At 43.1% G+C, this 22,129-nt stretch overlaps 1 long non-coding RNA gene across 1 annotated transcript; it reads left to right on the top strand.

Moving 5' to 3' along the window:
• Positions 1-5,624: 5,624 nt before the first annotated feature.
• Positions 5,625-21,698, top strand: LOC132207804 (uncharacterized). Its single transcript, XR_009443848.1, has 3 exons — positions 5,625-5,716; positions 18,598-18,711; positions 21,022-21,698. It is a non-coding gene; the product is annotated as an uncharacterized LOC132207804 (long non-coding RNA).
• Positions 21,699-22,129: the final 431 nt, after the last annotated feature.

The following is a 22,129-nucleotide window of genomic DNA, read 5'->3' as shown; positions in this document are numbered from 1 at the left end:
AGATAGAGAGACTTACCAGGAACACCAATAATAGCGAGAATGGGATAGTAACCAACTTGAATAACCCACAGTAGACCTAGTATCCGATATGGTAATGTCAACCTATAGTTGGTAAGAAAGTAAAGACCCGAGGATAAACTCCTGTCCATTGTTGTAACATTCCAGTCTATTGTTCTCAGATTCTGATCCATTGTTGTAACATTCCGGTCTATTGTTCTCAGACTCTGATCCATTGTTGTAACATCCCAGTCTATTGTTCTCAGATTCTGATCCATTGTTGTAACATTCCAGTCTTTTGTTGTCAGATTCTTATCCATTGTTGTAACATTCCAGTCTATTGTTCTCAGATTCTGATCTGTCCGCCCCCTCTCTCTGCAGCTGCTGATCCCTGTTAGCGCTGTTGCTGATGTCTCACTTATACTGTGGGATAACAAACTGAATGGAGCCCCTTAGTAATAGGAGAGGTAAAGCCTCCTGTGACACAGTTCGAATCCATGGAGACTGACATCAATCACAGTCACCGAACAAACAGTTCCAGTTAACCCCTTTCAATACACCTTCAGTGAGCCTTCAGTTCACAATTAAAACTGGACTGGATTGCATATGTTAACATCATTGGCGATAGGTCTTATATACCATCAGCAATTGCTCTAACGATGTCTGCTGTGAGGGAGAATGATGGATGTTTTCATTTTTTAGGCTAAATGGCTCTGCCCTGTTGTCCATGTGCAATGCTGTAACCACCTGCACCAACACCCTCCCCCTCCAAAAAAAAACACAATCAAAATGTTATTCCTGTGCTGATTACTCTGACACAGCCAACAACAACAACAAAAAAATTGCTGGGCATAGTCAGGCTGACCTTGCAGAGTAAGTGTGGTTTCCTCGCTGCTGTAATAAAACAACAATGTATCTTCAACATGCAAAGTTCTTCATTGCAGTTTATGTGCTTTAAAGCAGTAACATTTACATTTCTTGATTCAATTGACCAAAACTAATAACAAATGCAGCGTGTACAATGACGTTGTTCATTAAAGAGCATGGACTAAATAGTCAGGGACAGAGTGAATGTGACAATGGTTCAGAGACACAGTGGAATGGCAGCAGTGGCTGCAGTGACTGGAGAGGAGGACAGTGATATCCCAATGTCACCAGTATTTAACTAGCACCTATTCTGACAAACAGAATGAAATGCAAAGCAGAGCAAGTCAATACGTTATACTTGGGAGACGGAGTGCCAAACAACAATATGATCATAGTATGATAACTTTAAATGTGATGTAGGAAATTATGTATTATGTATACACTTTTTAATCATGGGGTATGCCCAGGATATTCAAAATTAAGAGCAGATCAAGATTTCAAAATGTTAGGTGTATCGCGAGATGACAGAATAATAATAGTAGGAATATAGTTCATCCCCAGCCGGTACAGAGATGATGGGCTGAGTGACCACAGCTTTGCTGTAAATATTCTGAGATTTGTATGAAAAGTTTTCAGAGCCTGAGGGGAGATGCTTTCAGTGAAGGGCACGGATTGTGCCGTCATCTATTTCTGTTGTCTCATGAAGTGCAGCTGCCTCTAAAATTACTTTTAATCAAAATTGATTTCCAGATATTTATGCATTTAGGATGATATTCGCAATTTTTTTTGGAACTTAAAAGAAGAAACAGATACTGGGGCATGATGAGTGTAATCGGCACAATGACACTAACGGAAACAGAAATGGATGATACTGTCAAAATCTCACCAAGCTGGGCCGGTCCAGAAAAGCAAAATGCTGGAGATTATGGAAATTTGAAACAGAAACAGAAATTGGTGGAGAGACACAACAGATGAGGCAACATCTGGAGACAGGTTTTGAGTTAACATATCTAGTCTGTTATGAACCTGTTCTGAAAAAGTCATATTACAGATGCTGCTGGACTGGATAAGTTACATTCCAGAATTTCTTTCTTTCTTTTGGACTGTCACAATTTGTATGATCTGGATCAGAACAACAAAGCTGCCATTTGAGTTGGCCTTCAAGTATTTGTGAATGATCATTAAAGGAGACATTGCAAAGTTTCTATATTAAAGATCCCTAATATTTATGCCATGTCGCATTGAGATAAATTGCCAAGAATGGTTTGAACTCAGTGGCACTGATATCGCATGATCAGTCCTCTGATTGAAAACGATGAGGATCCTTACCTCAATGTCATGCCATGCTTCTGATGTTGCTGGGCTTACACTCATTTGGCAAAGTCTTACCTTCCAAGACTTTAGACTCAACTTTGAAACCATAAAGTATCTTGATATTCTTAATAAGACACACTCATCCATGGATTTTAGCAGGCACGAGCAAAGGCTATGTTTATTTTTCATCACCAGTGGCTCTGGAGAACGTAACATGAAGCTGCCTTCCTGAAACGCTTCCAATCCAAGTGGTGCAGAAGTACACACAGAGCTGTTTATAAGTGGTTCCAAGATTGTGCAGGATTGTCTCCAATTTGCATTGACCACATTTTTGCTTTGGGTCCATGATGCCATAATGAGTGAAGTAGCATGGTCAGCATGGGAAGTTACTCTGATCTCACTTCAAATGATATTGGAACACCAGCTGAAACAATAAAGAGCGAAAGTACAGAACACTGTGCTCACTGTCCTCAGAAAATTCCGAAGAATTTTCGGTATGGACTTCCAATTCTGTCAGGAGATATTTGTCCGATTGTGATGAGGCTATTTGGTGTATGAAATGCACTGCTTAGGAGGATGGCTGAGGCAGGTAACATGCCAAACTATAAAAAGCATTTGGATCAGCACCAGGCGGTGCAGTCTCAATGAGTCTTTTCTCAATTGTCTGATTCTATGTGGTAGCAGCCATTGAAAGGTCTGATATATTCCGAAGTACTAGCCAATGGCACTTGTTTGTCTGTTCCATCAACTGTGTTCAGAAAGTTTTTCAAAACCGCATCTCTCATAAAGTATCAGCACTTACTCAACCTGGGACAGCCCAGCTATCTCGGAAAACATCCAGCTTTTTTCAAATGGTCAGTGCCAGATTATTCCAGCTTTTTATCACCATTATTTTCATGAAACCAATAAAATGGATACAGCTTTCCCTTCATTAGAATAATGTATTTTAGCTGTTATGGTGTCATTTCTCAAAAGAACAATAAACTCCTTCTTCCCATGTGCATATTTTGATGATGTATTTGTTTTCCTGCCAGTTCTTAACCTCCACTCCCTTCCAGTGCTGTTTCCATGATCTGGTTCCATGTTTGTGTCACTCGAATATGCATTGCCAAAGAAAATGTTTCTGTTTGAGCCAGGATTCTGAATGCTCACAAACTAATAGACCATATTGGCAGGAGATTAAAACATCAGCAGCCCAACTGTACTGAAACCGAGTCCTCAGCACCATTTCATGGTCCTCAGTTACTGCAGTCGTCTATGTCGTTATTCCAAAAGATGTGGCACCATTCAGGTTTAGCTGATGAATGGCTAACAAGAACAGTTCTTCAATGTTGCCGGGCAGGAATTATCTCCAACAGGAGGCAATCCAAAAGCCCTCCCTTGATATTCAATGAGATAATCAACTTCCAGCAACAAATATCCTGCATGTAACTATTCATCAGAAATTCACCAAATCATAGAGTCATAAAGTTGTGAAGAACAGAAACACAGGCTTCAGTTTCACTTCGTCCATGCCAACTACATATCCCAAATAAATCTTGTCCCATTTGCCAGCATTTGGCCCATATCCCTCTAAACCCTTCCGAATCACATACCCATCCTTTCATATCTTGTAATTGTACCAAAATCTAGCACTTCCCCTTGCAACTCATTCCACACACACACCAGCCTCTGTGTGAAAAAATTACACCTGAGGTCCCTTCTAAATATTTTCCAGCTCACCTTAAACCCACACCATCTAATTTTGGACTCCCCGACCCCAGTGAAAACACCTTGTCTGGATGCCCTATCTATTCCCCTCCTGAATTTACAAACATCAGTGAGGTCACCCCTCAGCCTCCAAATCTCCAGGAAAATGTTCATTCAGTTTCACCTTACAGCTAAAACCTTCCAACACTGGCAACACCCTTAAAAATCTTTTCTGAACCCTTTCAAGTTTCACAACATCCTTCCGATAGCAGGGAGAGAGAATAGCATGCAATATTCCAAAAGTGGCCTAACCAGTGTACAGCTGCAACAGGACCTCCCAACTACAATACACAATGTACTGACCAATAAAGGGAAGTGCACCAAATTCTTTGTTTACTATCCTAGCTGCCTCTGAATCCTCTTTCAAGGAACTATGCGCCCACTAACAGGACACATTTTCCAGCAATACTCCCCAAGGGCTTACCATTCAGTGTATAAGTCCTGCCCTGATTTGAATTCCAAAACACAGCACATCACATTTATTCAAATTAAACTCTATCTACCACTTCTTGGCCCAGTGGCCCATCTGATCAAGATCCCATTGTACTCTGAAGTAACCTTTTTCAGTATCCACTACATTTCCAATTTGGTGAAATTCGGGCTGGAAGTTTTCAAGGTCAATTAGGGCTGATCTAGCTACATTAAAATCCCAAATGGATTCAAAAGAAAGTCTGATTTTCCCGAAGATTATAAAGCAATGTAGACATTTGTAATGATCTATCGAGCTAATCACTGTCTTTGATGTTGTGGGATATATTTGCAAAACGCAGTCCATGCATAAAAAAAACAAAATCTCAGGTCACAGATAATTCAAGATAACTCAGCATTTGAGAAGCAGCTGGAGGAGCATTCAAAATGCCAGAGCCTAGTGGCTGTAGGCTTCAAGGTAAGTATGATCAATGTAGTTTTGTTTGTTTGACTGGAATAGGCATGCTGAGCTGAAGGTCCTGTTTGTCAACTGAATAACTCTCTGACCTTAATTTTTGAAAACAGAAAATACAGTCTTACAATTTCCATATGTTGTGAGCATCAAATGTTGAGGATTACGCTGTCCAAGGCCACACAGCATCCTCGTTTGGATATTTATCATTGTCCATTCACTGTCACTTGCTCAGAATCCTGTACTTCTCCATGAAACATATCTGTTAGTGCGCCTGGGTTTCACCATCGTATTCTGAATGGGAATTAGACAGAGGCAATAAATGCTGGTCTTGTCAATGAAACTCACCTCACCAGAACAAATAAAACTTCTATCCACCTCCCCCTCTCTCCCTTTATTTGAGCCCCCTTCCCCCATTTCTGATGAAGGGCCTAGGCCCCAAACGTTGGCCTTCCTGCCCCTCTGATGCTGCTTGTCCTGCTGTGTCCATCCAGCCCCACACCTTGTTATCTCAGATCCTCCAGCATCTGCAGTTCCTACTATCTCTGTTGGAAAAGCTCAGAGATCATGGGAACTGCATTAAAACTGCCCGAAACACCAGCTTTTGTGCCCCTGAGATGCTGCTTGTCCTGCTGTGCCCATCCAGCCCCACACTTTGTTTTGCTGGAAAAGCTCAGCCTGTTTGCAGCATCTGTGAAGGATCAGGCAGAGTTTAACGTTTCAGGTCCGGTGACCCGCCCTCAGAATTGTGGCCTCGTCCTCTGATTGGTTGGAGAACAAGCACGTCCGGTGCCTTCTTCCTGTTCCGCCTGTTGCTTGCTATTGGTCATTCAACGTCGTTCAGCCACGGAGCATGCGTACTGGGTGGGATATCCGGAATGAAACGGTCCTCCATGAGAGCCACAAGCGGTGAGTACAGGTTAAAGGGGAGGGCAGCTTCATACTCTGTTACTTTTCTCACAGCATTCAACAACTTGAAAACTGGATTGAAAATGATAGACAGAGCAGCCACTCCAGAAGCTTCCAAAATTGCACTGCATCTTCTTGATCTGCTGCAATCCACATGGTGAAGTAGCTCAGTCCAACCTGTCTCTGCCTCCCTAACCTGTTCTTCCTCTCACCCATCCCTTCCTCCCACCCCAAGCCGCACCCCCAGCTACCTACTAACCTCATCCCACCTCCTTGACCTGTCCGTCTTCCCTGGACTGACCTATCCCCTCCCTACCTCCCCACCTACACTCTCTCCACCTATCTTCTTTACTCTCCATCTTCGGTCCGCCTCCCCCTCTCTCCCTATTTATTCCAGTTCCCTCTCCCCATTCCCCTCTCTGATGAAGGGTCTAGGCCCGAAGCGTCAGCTTTTGTGCTCCTGAGATGCTGCTTGGCCTGCTGTGTTCATCCAGCGTCACATTTTATTATCTTAGCTCCCATGTTGCTGTTTGGTAAGGAGTTACAGGATTTTCATCCAGTGGTGATAAGGTTGTGCTGATATTTGTGTCAGTTGTTGTCATTTTGTTCTTATTCCACCTTCACCATATTAGAAACATAGAAAATAGGAACAGGCGCAGGCCATTGTAGCTTTCGATCCTTCTCTGAGAGCCACTTTGATCATGGCTGATCATTCTACTCATATTCTTCCCACTTGAGAGTCATACCCTTTGATCCCTTAAGCCCTCACAACTATACATATCATCATCATCATTATCAGTATCAGTGTTTGGCCTTAACTGATTTCTGTGGCAGCAAATTTCACAGGGACCCCAGTCTCTCTTTTTTTTGAAAAGGTTTCCTCATTTCAGTCCTTAACAGCTTAGCCCATGCCCCTCAGCTCTGACTACCTGGTCACTGACAACATCCTTCCTGTATTTTTAGGCTTGTTAGAATTTTATTGGCTTCTGTGAAATCTTTCCTCATTCTTCTAAACTTTGGCAGCACGGTGGCTTAGTGGTTAGCACGGCAGCCTCACAGCACCAGGGACCCAGGTTCGATTCCAGCCTCGGGCAACTGTCTGTGTGGAACTTAGAACATAGAACATAGAACAGTACAGCACAGAACAGGCCCTTCAGCCCACAATGTTGTGCCGACCATTGATCCTCATGTATGCACCCTCAAATTTCTGTGACCATGTAAATGTCCAGCAGTCTCTTAAATGACCCCAATGACCTTGCTTCCACAACTGCTGCTGGCAACGCATTCCATGCTCTCACAAATCTCTGTGTAAAGAAGCCGCCTCTGACATCCCCTCTATACTTTCCTCCAACCAGCTTAAAACTATGACCCCTCGTGCTAGCCATTTCTGCCCTGGGAAATAGTCTCTGGCTATCAACTCTATCTATGCCTCTCATTATCTTGTATACCTCAATTAGGTCACCTCTCCTCCTCCTTTTCTCCAATGAAAAGAGACTGAGCTCAGTCAACCTCTCTTCATAAGATAAACCCTCCAGTCCAGGCAGCATCCTGGTAAACCTCCTCTGAACCCTCTCCAAAGCATCCACATCTTTCCTATAATAGGGCGACCAGAACTGGACGCAGTATTCCAAGTGCGGTCTAACCAAAGTTTTATAGAGCTGCAACAAGATCTCACGACTCTTAAACTCAATCCCCCTGTTCATGAAAGCCAAAACACCATATGCTTTCTTAACAACCCTGTCCACTTGGGTGGCCATTTTAAGGGATCTATGTATCTGCACACCAAGATCCCTCTGTTCCTCCACACTACCAAGAATCCTATCCTTAATCCTGTACTCAGCTTTCAAATTTGACCTTCCAAAATGCATCACCTCGCATTTATCCAGGTTGAACTCCATCTGCCACCTCTCAGCCCATCTCTGCATCCTGTCAATGTCCCGCTGCAGCCTACAACAGCCCTCTATACTGTCAACGACACCTCCGACCTTTGTGTCATCTGCAAACTTGCTGACCCATCCTTCAATCCCCTCATCCAAGTCATTAATAAAAATTACAAACAGTAGAGGCCCAAGGACAGAGCCCTGTGGAACCCCACTCACCACTGACTTCCAGGCAGAATATTTTCCTTCTACTACCACTCGCTGTCTTCTGTTGGCCAGCCAATTCTGTATCCAAGCAGCTAAGTTCCCCTGTATCCCATTCCTCCTGACCTTCTGAATGAGCCTACCATGGGGAACCATATCAAATGCCTTACTGAAGTCCATATACACCACATCCACAGCTCGACCCTCATCAACTTTTCTAGTCACATCCTCAAAAAACTCGATAAGGTTTGTGAGGCATGATCTACCCCTCACAAAGCCGTGTTGACTGTATTTGATCAAGCCATGCTCTTCCAGATGGTCATAAATCCTATCCCTCAGAATCCTTTCTAACACCTTGCAGACGACAGACGTGAGACTTACTGGTCTGTAATTGCTGGGGATTTCCCTATTTCCTTTCTTGAAGAGAGGAATTACATTTGCCTCTCTCCAGTCCTCAGGTACGACTCCAGTGGAGAGCGAGGATGCAAAGATCTTCGCAAGTGGCGAAGCAATTGCATTTCTCGCTTCCCAAAGCAGCCGAGGACAAATCTGGTCCGGGCCTGGCGACTTGTCAATCTTAATGTTTGACAAAATTTTCAGCACATCAGCTTCCTCTATCTCTATCCATTCCAGCATGCACACCTGCTCTTCAAAGGTTTCATTCACGACAAAGTTCGTTTCTTTCGTAAAGATAGAAGCAAAAAACTCATTTAGGGCTTCCCCTACCTCCTCAGACTCCACACACAAGTTCCCTATGCTATCCCTGATCGGCCCTACTCTTTCTTTGACCATTCTCTTATTCCTCACACAAGTGTAAAATGCCTTTGTGTTTTCCCTGATTCCTTCTGCCAAGCCTTTCTCGTGTCCCCTCCTGGCTCTCCTCAGACCATTTTTGAGCTCCTTCCTTGCCTGCGTGTAATCCTCTCTGGCTGAACTTGACTCTAGCTTCATCCACCTTATGTAAGCTACCTTCTTCCTTTTCACAAGAAGCTCCACCGCTCTCGTCATCCAAGGTTCCTTTATCTTACCCCTTCTTGCCTGTCTCAGAGGGACATATTTACTCATCACTCGCAACAACTGTTCCTTAAACAGTCTCCACGTCTCTAGTTCCCTTACCATGGAACAATTGCTCCCTGTCCATGCTTCCTAACTCATGTCTAATCGCGTCATAGTTTTCTCTTTCCCAATTAAATATCCTCCCATTCTGCCTAATCCTCTCCTTCTCCATAGCTATGTAGAATGTGAGGCAGTTATGGTCACTATCACCAAAATGCTCTCCCACCACAAGATCTGATACCTGCCCCGGCTCGTTTCCGAGCACCAAATCTACAATGGCCTCTCCCCTCGTCGGCCTGTCAATGTACTGCGTTAGGAAACTCTCCTGAACACACCTTACAAAAACAGCTCCGTTCAAATCTTCTGCTCGAAGGAGGTTCCAATTAATATTAGGAAAGTTAAAGTCACCCATTACAACAACCCTACTGCGTCCACACTTTTCCAAAATCTGTCGACCTATGCTTTCTTCAATCTCCCTGCTGCTATTGGGGGGCCTGTAGTAAACCCCTAACGAGGTGACTACTCCCTTGCTGTTCCTAATTTCCACCCATACTGACTCGGTAGGCAGATCTTCCTCGACAATGGAAGCTTCTGTAGCTGTGATACCCTCTCTGATTAGTAGTGCTACACCCCCTCCTCTTTTTCCCCTTCCCTATTCTTTTTAAATGTTCTAAACCCTGGAACATCCAGCAACCATTCCTGCCCATGAGAAACCCATGTCTCTGTTATGGCCACAACATCATAGCACCAGGTACTGATCCATGCTCTAAGTTCATCACTTTTATTCCTGATACTCCTTGCGTTAAAGTAAACACACTTTAACCGATCCCTTGGTTCCTTTCCACTAGCTGGTCTACCTCTTGCTACTGCCTCACCTGCATCAACTCTCGCCTCTGGTATACAGCTCAGGTTCCCACCCCCCTGCCATACTAGTTTAAACCCTCTCGAACTACTCGAGCAAACCTTCCACCCAGGACATTGGTCCCCTTCCAGTTCAGATGCAACCCATCCTTCTTGTACAGGTCCCACTTCCCCAAAAGGCATCCCAATTATCTACATATCTGAAGCCCTCCTTTCTACACCAGCTGCGTAGCCACGTGTTAAGCTGCGCCCGCTCCCTGTTCCTCACCTCGCTATCTCATGGCACCGGTAGTAAGCTAGAGAACACTACTCTGTTCGTCCTGCTTTGCAGCTTCCATCCTAACTCCCTGAAATCACTTTTTATATCCTCAACCCTATTTCTGGCTATATCATTAGTGCCAATATGTAACACGATTTCTGGCTGTTCGCCGTCCCCTTTTAGAACCTTATACACCAGATCGGAGACTTCCCGGACCCTGGCACCAGGGAGGCAACATACCTTCCGGGAATCCCGATCCTGACCACAAAATCTCCTGTCGATTCCCCTAACTATCGAGTCCCCTACCACGAGTACTTTTCTATTCTGCCCCCTTCCCTTCTTTGCCACAGTGTCAGGCTCAGTGCCAGAGAACTGACTACTATGGCTTTCCTCTGGTAGGTCATCCCCCCCAGCAGTATCCAAAACGGTATACTTATTGCTGAGGGGAATGCCCACAGGGGATCTCTGCACTGTCTGTCTGTCCCCTTTCCTCCCCCTAACTGTAACCCATCTATCCTTGTCCTGAGCCTTAGGAGTGACCAACTCCCGGTAACTCCTCTCAATTACCCCCTCTGCCTCCCGAATGATCCGTAGTTCATCCAGCTCCAGCTCCATTTCCCTAACACGGTTTTCAAGGAGCTGTAGTTGGGTGCACTTCCCGCAGATGTAGCCAGCGGAGACGTGTGCCACGTCTCCCAACTGCCACATTCTGCAGGAGGAGCAAGCAACTGCCCTAGCATCCATACCCCACATTTGTTTACACATTCTCCCCGTGTCTGCGTGTGTTTCCTCTGGGTGCTCCGGTTTCCTCCCACAGTCCAAAGATGTATAGGCTAGGTGGATTGGCCATGCTAAATTGCCCGTAGTGTTCGGGGGTATGTGGTTTGGAGGGGGATGGGTCTGTGTGCGATGCTTCAAGGGGTGGTGTGGACTTGTTGGGCTGAAGGGCCTGTTTCCACACTGTAGGGAATCTAATCTAATCTAAACTCCAGTGAATTTCATCCTAACCAATCAGTGCTGTCCTTACACGTAAGCCTTGCCATTCCAGGAATCAGTCTCATCAACTGTGTGAAGAGCGTCCATAGCCAGAACATCCTTCCTCAGACAAGAATTCCAAATTTGCACGTACCACCTCAGGTGTGGTCTCACTAAGATCCTGTACAATTTCAGTAAGACATCACTGCTCCTGCACTCAAATGCTCTCACCCTGAAGGTCAAAATACCATTAGCCCTCTTCGTCCACTGTTGCACCTGCATGCTTACTGTCAGTGACTTGTGTTTTCCTAGTTTTGTAATCCAACTGGATAGTCTTGAACTTATCCACATTATATTTCATCTGCCTTGCATTTTCGCCCCACTCACTCAACTCCAAGTCACACTGAAGCATATTTGCATCCTCCTCACAGATCACTGTCCTAAACCTGCAAGCTTGCAGATACAATATTCGAGTTTTCTCATTTACATAACTAATAGATGATGTGAGTACCTGGCGCCCATCACTGACCCCTGCAGTACCACACTGGTCACTGGCTGGCACACAAGAAATGACTGGCACACAGAAGCAATCAGTTCTGTATCCCCCTGAATACCCAATCTCACATGCTCTTACTTTACTTGCTAATCTCTTCTGTGGGACCTTTTGAACGCCTTCTCAAAGCGCACATTAGCCACATCCACTGGCTTTTCAACTCCAAATGTTGCATTCTTGAAACATTCCAGCAGTTTTGTCCAGCATGATTTCCCTTTCATAAATCCATACTGACTCTACTTCTGTCACTGTTTTCCAGTATTACGTTAAGGTCTATAGTTCTCAGGCTTCTCCCTACATCCCTTCGAAAACAAAGGCAGAAGATGAGCCATTTCTGGCCATCTGACACCCCACACGTATTTATAGATGATACCAACATTTTTGCAATTTCATCCCTTACTTCCCATAATGTCCTGGGATACATTAGATCAGGTGCTGGAGATTTATCCATCTTCATATTTCCAAGATATTTAACACTTCCTCTCCTGCAACATGAACTGTTTCCAAAATATCAAAAATTATTTGAGTTCTTTAGCCTCCTTTGTTCCAACTTGTCCATGCCGACCAGGCTTCCCAAACTGAACGAGTCCCACTTGCTTGTGTTGGGTCCATATCCCTCTAAACTTTTCCTATTCATGTACCTTTCCAAATGTCTTTTAAATATTGGAAGTGTACCTGCATCTACAACTTCCTTTGGCAGTTCATTCCACATAGAAACAACCTTCTGTTTGAAACAGCTCCCCCTTGTTTACCTTTAAATCTTTCTCCTCTCCATTTAAAAATATACCCTCCAGATTTGGACTCCCCTCTACAAGGGAGAAGACACTTGTTGTACACTTTATACCCCTCATGATTTTATAAACCTCTCTAAAGTCATCCCTCAACCTCCTATTTTCCAGTGAAGTCCCAGTCTCTCCTCATAACTCATACCCTCCAGTACTGGTAACCTATAGACTGTAAGAGTAGCATGACGCCATCCAGAGTAGAAAGTTAATCCAACCACGAGAAGTATCACCTAACCGCCATCTCTTTGGCCCTTCGTCAAATAGTCTGGCAATAAGAACCGTCCAACTTCATACATGGAGAGTGAACGTTTCAGCTGGTTTTCTCCAGCCCCCGAGTCTTGAAATACCTCACGTGAATGAAAAGGGATCTTCCATTCACCTTATCTGTACTCTTCATGATTTTATAAACATACAAGTCCACGCCTCCAATTCTTAGACCGCAATGGAAAAATGTCTCAACCGATCAAGCCTCTCCTTACGACTCAAAGCCTCCATTCCTGGCAACATCCTGGTAAATCCTTTCTGAACCCTCCCCAGCTTGATGATGTTCTTCATATAACAGGAGATCTGAAGTAGCCACACTTTCAACATGTGACGCCAACCTCAAAGAATTAAGGGCCTGAACCCTGAGGTCTCTCTTTTCGACAACACTAACCCTGAGGCCCTACGTTTAATTGTATAAGTCCTGATCTTGTTTGTTTTACCAAAATGAAATGCCTCGCCTTTATCCAAATTAAACACCACCTGCCATTCCTCAGCCTCTTAACCCTATAAATCAAGATCTCTTAGTAATCTTGGACAACCTACTTCGCTGTCCACTATCCTGCCTATTTTGGTGTCATCTGCAAACTTACTGACCATGTCTCCACTATTCTCATCTAAATCACTTTTTTATATAAAGTCAAACAAAATTGGACTGAGCACTGACCCCTGTGGAACACCTCTGGTAACAGGCCTCCGGTCTGAAAAGCAACCCTCCACCACCAGACCCTGTGTCCTGTCACTAAGCCATATAAACGACTTCCACCACTCTGCCTCAATTATCTTCTTTGTTACTTCTCCAAAAAAAATCAATCAACTAATCATTCCTACCTCTCCAAACACATAAATCCTACATTTCACGATTACCTTCAACTACATATCCAAAACCGAAGTCAGACTCTCAGCTCGATAGTTCCCAGGCGTCTCCTTACGTCCCTTAAACGAAGGCACAATTTTAGCCACTCTCCAGTCATCTGGAACCTCACCCGTAATTATAGATGATACAAATATTTCTGCAAAGGGGCCCCATGTTTTCTCTTTAACTTCCCTCAACATGATTTGATGCACTAGAGCAGGACCTGGAGGTTTAAAGTCAGAGTGTAATACAGCATGGAAACAGGCCCTTCGGCCCAAACTGGTCCATGCTGACTGTGGTGCCCACTTAGCAATTTCTAATTGCCTGCATTTGGTCTATGTCCCCCTCCAAACACTTTCCATCCGTGTACCTACCCAAATGTGTTTTAAACGTTGTTTTTGTGCCTGTCTCAACCACTTTCTCTGGCAGCCCATTCCAAATATGCACCACTGTCTGTGTGAAGAAGTTGCTCCTCACATCCTCCTTAAATCTGCCCTCTCTCACCTTAAATCTGTACACTCCAATTTTCCATTCCCCATCCCTGGGAAAAAGACTACATGCATTCATCCTATCTATGCCCCTCATGATTTTATTGACCTCAGTAAGGTCACCGCTCATTCTCCTCCATTCCAAGGAATAAAGCCCAATCCTGGCCAACCTCTCCTCAGAACTCAGGCCTACTATTCCGGGCTCTTTGCACAGCTTCCAGTTTAACTATGCCTTTCCTGTAACAGGGTGATCCAAAACTGTACACCACACTGCAAGTGTGGCCTCACCAATGACTTGTACATCTTTAATGTCCCAACTCCTATATGCACTGCCTTGACTGAAGAACGCCAGCATGCTAAATGCTTTGCTCACCACCCTGTCTATCTGTGATGCTGCTTTCAACCAACTATGTACTTGTACTCCTCACTGTCTCTGTCCCACAAGACTCCTCAGAACATACCATTCACTGTATGACTCTGACCTCGGTTGAACTTTCCAAAGGCCAACACCTCACGCTTAGCCGTATTGAATTTCATTTGGCAATCCTCAGCCCACTTCCCCATCTGATCACAATTCCCCTGTAATTTTTGATAACTTTCACTGCTATCAGTGATACCTCTTAATGTTGTATCATCCGCAAACGTACTAATCATGCCGTGTACATTCACATCCAGATCGTTTATGTAAGTGAAAAATGACAAAGGTCCCAGTACTGACCCCTGTGTCACACCATGAGCCACAGGACTCCAGTCCAAGAACCAACCTTCGGCCATCACGCTCTGCTTCCTACCATCGATCCCATGAGTAGCTCTCCCTGGATCCCGCACAACCGAACCTTCATGACTAGCCTGCTGTACGGGGCCTTGTTAAAGGCCTTACTAAAGTCCACATAGACAGCATTCTCTGCCTTACTGTCATCAATCCTCTTGCTTACCTCTTCGAAAAGCATGAATAATTTGTCAGACATGATTCTTGTGCACAAAGCCATGATGCCTATCCCAAATCAGACCTTGAATATCCAAACATTTGTGCATCCACTCCCTGAATATCATCTTCAATACCTTGTCTAGCACTGGTTCACTGGCCTGCAGTTCCCCATGGGTCTTTGCTACCTTTCTTAAATAATGAGACAACATTAGTCACCCTCCAGTCTTCCGGAATTTCAGCAGTGGCAAAAGATGAAGCAAAAATCTCTGCAATTTCTTCCCCAGCCTCCCGCAGTGTCTGAAGCTGGACTTCATCAGGTCCATTGGATTTATCAACCTTAATGTGCTTTAAGGCTGTAAACACCTCCGCGATGGTCCAGAACATCCCCACTTGCTTCCCTTTTTGTCCTTAGCATCCATGATTCTCTGCTTAGTAAACACTGAGAAGAAATTCATTAAAAATCTCCCCCATTTCTGTGAACTGTTTTCAAACCAAAATATTTCTCCTCCTGGTTTGTCTAGCCTCCATTTCTTTCTCAACAGTAAAAACTGATGCAATATATTCCTTTAAGATCTCTCTCTCCTCCTGTGGTTCAACACAAAGTTGACGTTTTTCATCTTTATGGAGCCCTGCTTGCTCTCTCGGTGCTCTCTTCCTCTTAATGCACTTGTAAAAACTCTGAATTATTCTTCAGCTTATCTACCACGGCAGTTTCAAGTTGCTTTTTTGCCGTCCTGATCTCCTGTTTCAGAATTCCCCTAACACTATTTACACTGTTCAAGATATTCATTTGAGCCAAGTTGTTTTCATCTAATAATTTATTATTGTTATTTTTATTCTTGACTAAAACCTGAGTATCTTTTTCACCATTGCTCTCTAATCCTACCAGCCATACCTGTCACTTGAACAGGGACATAATGACTCTGAATTATCACACTTTTGAAAGCCTCCCACTTATCAGACACCCTTATGCCTGCCGTCTACTCCTGATAACTTTTGAAAGTTATAAAAACAGAAGTTGCTGGAAAAGCTTACCAGGTCTGGCAGCATCTGTGAGGAAAAATCAGTTTACATTTCGGGTCTGTTGATCCTTCCTCAGAACTTTTGAAAGTTCTTGTCTTATACCATTAAAAATTGCTTCCTCCAATTGAAAACTTTTAATTTTTCTGGAAGACATATCCTTTTCCACAACTGTTGTAAAACTGATAGAATTACTATCACAAGATTCAAAGTTTCTCTGTTCTGTCACTTCAGTCACTTGCTCTGCCTTATTAACCAAGAAAAGCTTTTTATTTTCATAGGAACATTGATTTATTGGTAAAGAAAATTTTCTTGAACGCATTTCACAAATTACTCACCATCCAAACCGTTAACACTCTGTTAGTCCAGGTAAATGTTTGGAAACTGAAGATCACCAACTATTATAATCTTATTATTCTTACACCTATCCGAGATCTCTCTGCACATTTGTTCCTCAATTTCCCTCTGACTATTAGGAAGCCTATGGTACAATCCCATTAGATGATCGTTCCTTTTTATTTCTAATTTCAACATATGTTTTCATTGAATGGTGTTTCTAAAATATCTGTTCTGGTGAAAGCAGCAATGTTTTCCTTATTAATAAAAGCTACTCCCTCACCTGTTTTGCCTCCCTTTCGATCTTTCCTCTGAAATCTGGAACATTATTACAGGCAAAATATCTTGCAGGAGGTGGATGATGTGGAAAAATTCTTCCTACCAAAATGAATGGAGCACAATATTTGTTAAATGGAGTTCTGAAGTGCAGAAGAATGAAAATTAAGAAATTGAATTTCAGAGTTAGTGTGCAGATATAGAATGTTATCAGAGGGTCACACAGCATGGAAACAGGCCCATCGATACAACTAGTTCATGCCGACCATGTTCCCAAACTAAACTAGTCCCATCTTCCTGCGTTTGGCCCATATTCGCTCTCATCCTTTCAAATTCATGTATTATCTGAATGTTTTTTAAACATTGTAATTGTAACCCACATCCACCACTTCCTCTGGCAGTTCATCCCACACACTGAGCACTCTGTGTAAAACAAAAAGTTGTCCGTCATGTCCATTTTAAATCTTTCTCCCCTCATCTTAAAAAAAATTCCCCTGGTTTTGATAACCCCCCCCCACCTGAGGGAAAAGACCTTTACTATTCCTTATCTGTGTGTCTCATTATTTTATTAACCTACATAAGTCCATTTCTCAACCACTTAGCTTCCAGTGAAAGAAGTCCCAGCCTATCCAGCGTATTTTTATAACTCAAACCCCTTCATTCCCAGCAATATCCTGGTAATTTTGTCCAAACCCACTCCAGTTTAATAATAATCTTCCCATAACAGGACGACCAGAGCAGCGCACAGTCCGACAGAAGAGGACTCGCCAACATCACTTCCCAACTCCTGTACTCAAAGGCCTGAGCAATGAAGACAAGTGTGCTAAATGCCTTCCTAACCACCCTGTCTATCTGTGATGCAAATTTCAAAGAATGATGTACCTGAAACCCTAGTTTTTTCTCCTGATCTGCAACACTACCCAGAGCCCAACCATTAATTGTGTAAGTCCTGCCCTTGTGAAGTATTGCGTTTTGGTAGAACAAACATTTATCCAAATAAAATTCAATCTCCCATTCCTCAGCCCATTGCCCCAATTGATCAAGATCTCTCTGAAATCCAGAAAGCCACTAGGCCATCTCCCTTATTATGACAACAAATAATCATCAATGAAAAGATGTTCACTTCATTTGTACAAGGAAGGGGTCAGACCAAATCTCGAATACCGTATGCAGGTTTTGGTCTTCTGTTCGTTTATTCAAAGTGGCTCAGAGGAGGTTTACAAGATTGAAACCTGGAATAAGTGGGTTGTCTGAGGAAGATGGATTGGGCAGGAAAGAGGGAAAAGGATTTGTCAGGAGCTGCTGATTAAAACAGGAAACTTATGTGAGCCAGGATATAGGGTGTAGTGAAGTAGAGTCTGTTTGGGTTGAGCTGAGAAACACCAATGGACAGAAAATGACCTTAGTGCTGCATATGGAACCCAAGCTGCAGTAATATTAGGGAAGGCATTAGGGTGGAATTGAGAGATATAAGGCATAAAGTTATGGCTTTAATTACAGGTGACTGCAACCTACTTATAAATTGTCCAAATCACAACTGTAGCAGTACAGTGCAGGAGGGATATTTAGTATCTATATGGTACAATTTTATGAATCAACATGTTGAAGAAGCAGATGGGTGTTGTATAATGAGGATGGAATAATTGACAATCGAGTTGAGTACGGGCCCTTAAGGATGAGGGACCACAATAGGATAGAATTCTTCACAAAGCTGGAGAGTGATGAATGTTGTTTCTGAGACTTGGGTCCTGTATTTAAATGAAAGAAGTAAAAATGATATGAGGCACGAGCTAGTTGTGATAAATGGTGAATCAGTGTTTAAATGGATGATGGGAAATGGGTAATGGCAAATGTTGAAAGAGGACGTGGACAAGCTGTGGAAGTTCTTCATCGCAGCCTGGCATAAGAACAAAATGGGAAACATGATCAAACCACAGCACAGAAAGGGAAATGAACACGTGTTAAATTTAAGGAAGCAGCATACACAATTAGGTCAATAAAACAACTGACAACAGGATTGGGAGCAGTTTAGGTTTCTGCAAAGGGAAAGAAAGGGATTTAATCAGAGTGAGAAAACAGAACATGAGTGCATGCTGCAGGGACCATACAAACCAACAGAATTTTGTTTTATATTCATTCACAGGATGTGAACTTTGGTGGCTTGGCCAGAATTTATTGCCCATCTGTGATTGCCCAGAAGGCTATCAAGTGTCAACTGCATTGCTGTATGGCTGGAGTCACACACAGACCAAACCAGGTAAGGATAACAGTTCCTTTCCCTGAAGGATATTTATGAGCCAGATGGCTTTTTCCTGACGATCAACAACGGTTTCATGATCATCATTAAACTCTTAATTGAAGATTGGTAATGAAAGACTGGTCAAGAAGAATATAGGGTCTCCTGACAAGCAGAAACAGGGAATTTATAATGGGGTACAAAGTGATAGCGGAACAATTAAATATGACTGAGATTTTCAATAAGGAGGGTACAAATAACCTCCCAAAATTAAGGGGATCACAGGGTCTAATGGGAAGGTGGAATCAGAATTAGTCGGAAAATGATATTGGGACAACTAATGGGATAACAGGCAGATAAATCCCCAGACACTGATAACCTTCATCTCAAAGTACCTTAGGAAGTGGCAATAGAAATAGCAGATTCACAACTAGTTTTCCTCCAAATTCTATAGACTCAGTTTTTATGGATTGGAGAATCGCTACTGTAACCCCAATATGTAAGAAGGGAGTCAGAAAGAAAACAGGGAATTTGCATAAAATTGTTGGTTGGAAAAATATGTTCGTGTCCACTATAAAAGATGGAATGACAGAGTACTTGCAAGATAGTGTCAAGATCAGACAGAGTCAGCAGAACGGTTTTCCGTGCTGTAGACTCTGTGTTGGGTGTGAATTCCCTCCACACCACTCACCATCCTGACTTGGAAATGTATCGCTACACCTTCAGTGTTGCTGGATCAAAATCCTGAATTCTCTCCCTAACAGCATTATGCGTCCACCTACCGCTCATGGACTACAGTGGTTCATGGAGACAGATCACTGCCACTTTCTTAATGACAGTTAAACACAGCCAGCAATGCCCACAGGATGTGTTTTTAAAAAGACTATCAAGGCCAAGTGCGAATGTGGAATTGAAGCCGAAATAGATCAACTTTGACCTTTTTGAGGCTTGAGAGGCAGAATGGATAACTGATTCCGAATTTCTGATCTCTTCTCCTATTAAAATGCATCATCTCACCAGGAATGATGTATTCCCTGTAATTTAGAAGGATGACAGCTGATGTGATTAAAACTTTTCAAATGTTAATTGAAGCTGGTCGGGGTGTAGAGAGGAACTAATCCACTGGGTGAGTGAAGTGGGAGCTCAAACACCCTCCTCACCCGCAGTCATCAGACAAGACCTGAGCTTCTTTGTCCTGCGGTTTATTCAAACGTAGGAATGAGGAACAAGTGTGGGTCACTCGGCCCCTCGAGCCTGCTCTGCGACTCAATAAAATCACTGATTTAATTTCAACCTCGGTTCTATGTACCTGCATATCGCAGAATATCTTTCATTGTCTTGGTCAGCAAGAATCTGTCTCTGCCTTTTAAAAAAAAAGATGCTGCATCCACTGCCTTTTGCCGAAGGGAGTCACAAAGATTCTCAGCCCTCTGAGAGAAATGTTCCTCACTATTTCAAATGGACTCACCCTTCCCTTTAAACAATGACCTCAGTTCTAGATCCTTCCACAAGAGGGACCATGTTTTCACCATGCATCTGGTCAGGTCCCCTCAGGATCTTTCATGTTTCAATTTAGTATCCTCTTTCTTTTCTAAACTCCAGACAATACAGACCTAGCCTGTATTTTCCTCCAGATGTTCCTTTAAGGCAATCCACTCATTCCAGGTATTAGTCTATTGAATCTGCCCTGGAATGTTTCATAACAACCTTCTCTAAGTCGGGTGACCAGAACTGAACACAGTACTCCAAATACAAATCCCACCAGTGCAAAAGGGGGAATTAATTATCGAAAGGAGGACCATGAATTCCCACCTGCTTGCAGGAATGCATTTTCAGCCAGCTTCGGTCATTTACACGTATCCAGTTACAGACTGACACAGGTTATGGTCAGATAGTTGTACGGTTTGTATTGTTACACCGACAGCATTGTTGTGGTCTCACTTAAACCTCCCACTCTGGCTCTGCACAAATAATGATTGGCTCTGTAGCCAGTTCCCACAGCCTGATTTGTCCTGTATTTTTCATCTTCTGTCCTTTCAAAGATATCAAATGATCCAAGTGGAATAGCTCAGCAAGACTGACAACATCTGTGAAGGAAAGAACAGAGTTAATGTTTTGAGTTCGGTGACCCTTCCTCTGAACTTGAGAAAGGATCATCAGACCTGAAACATTAACCTGTTTTTTTCATTCACAGATGTTGCCAGATCTGCTGAGCTTTACCAGCAAATTATTTTTCATTCCTGATTTACAGCATCTGCAGTTTTTAATGATCCAGGTGACAATCTAGCAGCTTTCATTCTACTTTTAACTGTTGTAAATTTATTTTTTCAGGGAATTGGAAAGGGAGCATTTACTGACAGGCTGCTCAACTCAAACACTGGATCAAGAACTGCCGGGAACACTTAATTCTCAGGAGCTTTGAATATGGAAGGAACAAGTGTCATTCACAGTGAAGAGAAACCATATACGTGGCCTGTGTGGACAAGCCTTCAGTCAATTGTCTGGCCTGTCAGTACGTAAATGCAGTCAAAACAGGGTGACAACCATAACATCAAACAGCTCTTGCTTTGTAATATCATAGTGAAGGATCTCAGTTTGAGTTAAGCAAGGGCCACTCATCTCCTCTCCTCCCTACATTCTTAGTGCAAACATGGACCAAACAGCTGAATTCCAAATGTGAGAGTGACTATCCACTATCTTAAGGCTCCATTTGACAGAGCATTGTATTAAGGAATCATGACAAAGCTAAGTTCAATAGGAACCAGAGAATATTATTCTTCCTTTGATAGCTGGTTTTTGAAAAGATTGCATCTTCAGACCTCAGTAAATCGAAACAAGGTGAATTTATTCAAACTTGTACCACATACTTGTGGAAGAGGTCTGTAAGTTTAGTTCGGAGACACTACACCTTTTACAGCTCAAAACAGCATATGAAGGCATTTTCATGTAAAAATGGTTGCATATGACATTGATATAAAATAAATTATTTCACTTACTTACTATAAAAACAGGATGCTGTTCAGTTTCTGACAAAGTTCTGAGTCCTCTAATTTCAACAGGACTTCCACTTCCATACTATCTTCAGAGCTTCTCTATCCGACCGTCAGCTCACAGCTGGGTGAGTAACACTTACGTGACTATCTTAAGCCATACAGATAGTTTCTGAGCCCTAAGTAACTGTTGATGGTTCACTGTTATGGACCTGCAGTTAAACTGTCTGAGCAACAATAATTCTGACCTGATATGGTTGTATTTGACAGTTACCTTGTGCTGCACTGCTGGGACACGTTTATTTTCTACTTGTTCTGTGTTTTAATGTTCTCCTTTTCCTTCTCTGTTTCCAATGTACATTCTCTTACCCTCCTCACTCTACTTCACCCTGGTTTGATAATACTGAATACAGAAGGGGAGGCTTGTGATTGTAGGATGGCAATCGTCT

The sequence above is a fragment of the Stegostoma tigrinum genome, unplaced genomic scaffold (assembly GCF_030684315.1).
Source record: "Stegostoma tigrinum isolate sSteTig4 unplaced genomic scaffold, sSteTig4.hap1 scaffold_162, whole genome shotgun sequence".
Taxonomy (NCBI): domain Eukaryota; kingdom Metazoa; phylum Chordata; class Chondrichthyes; order Orectolobiformes; family Stegostomatidae; genus Stegostoma; species Stegostoma tigrinum.
The sequence above is the reverse complement of the archived record's forward strand: the minus strand, read 5'-3'. Positions and strand labels throughout refer to the sequence as shown.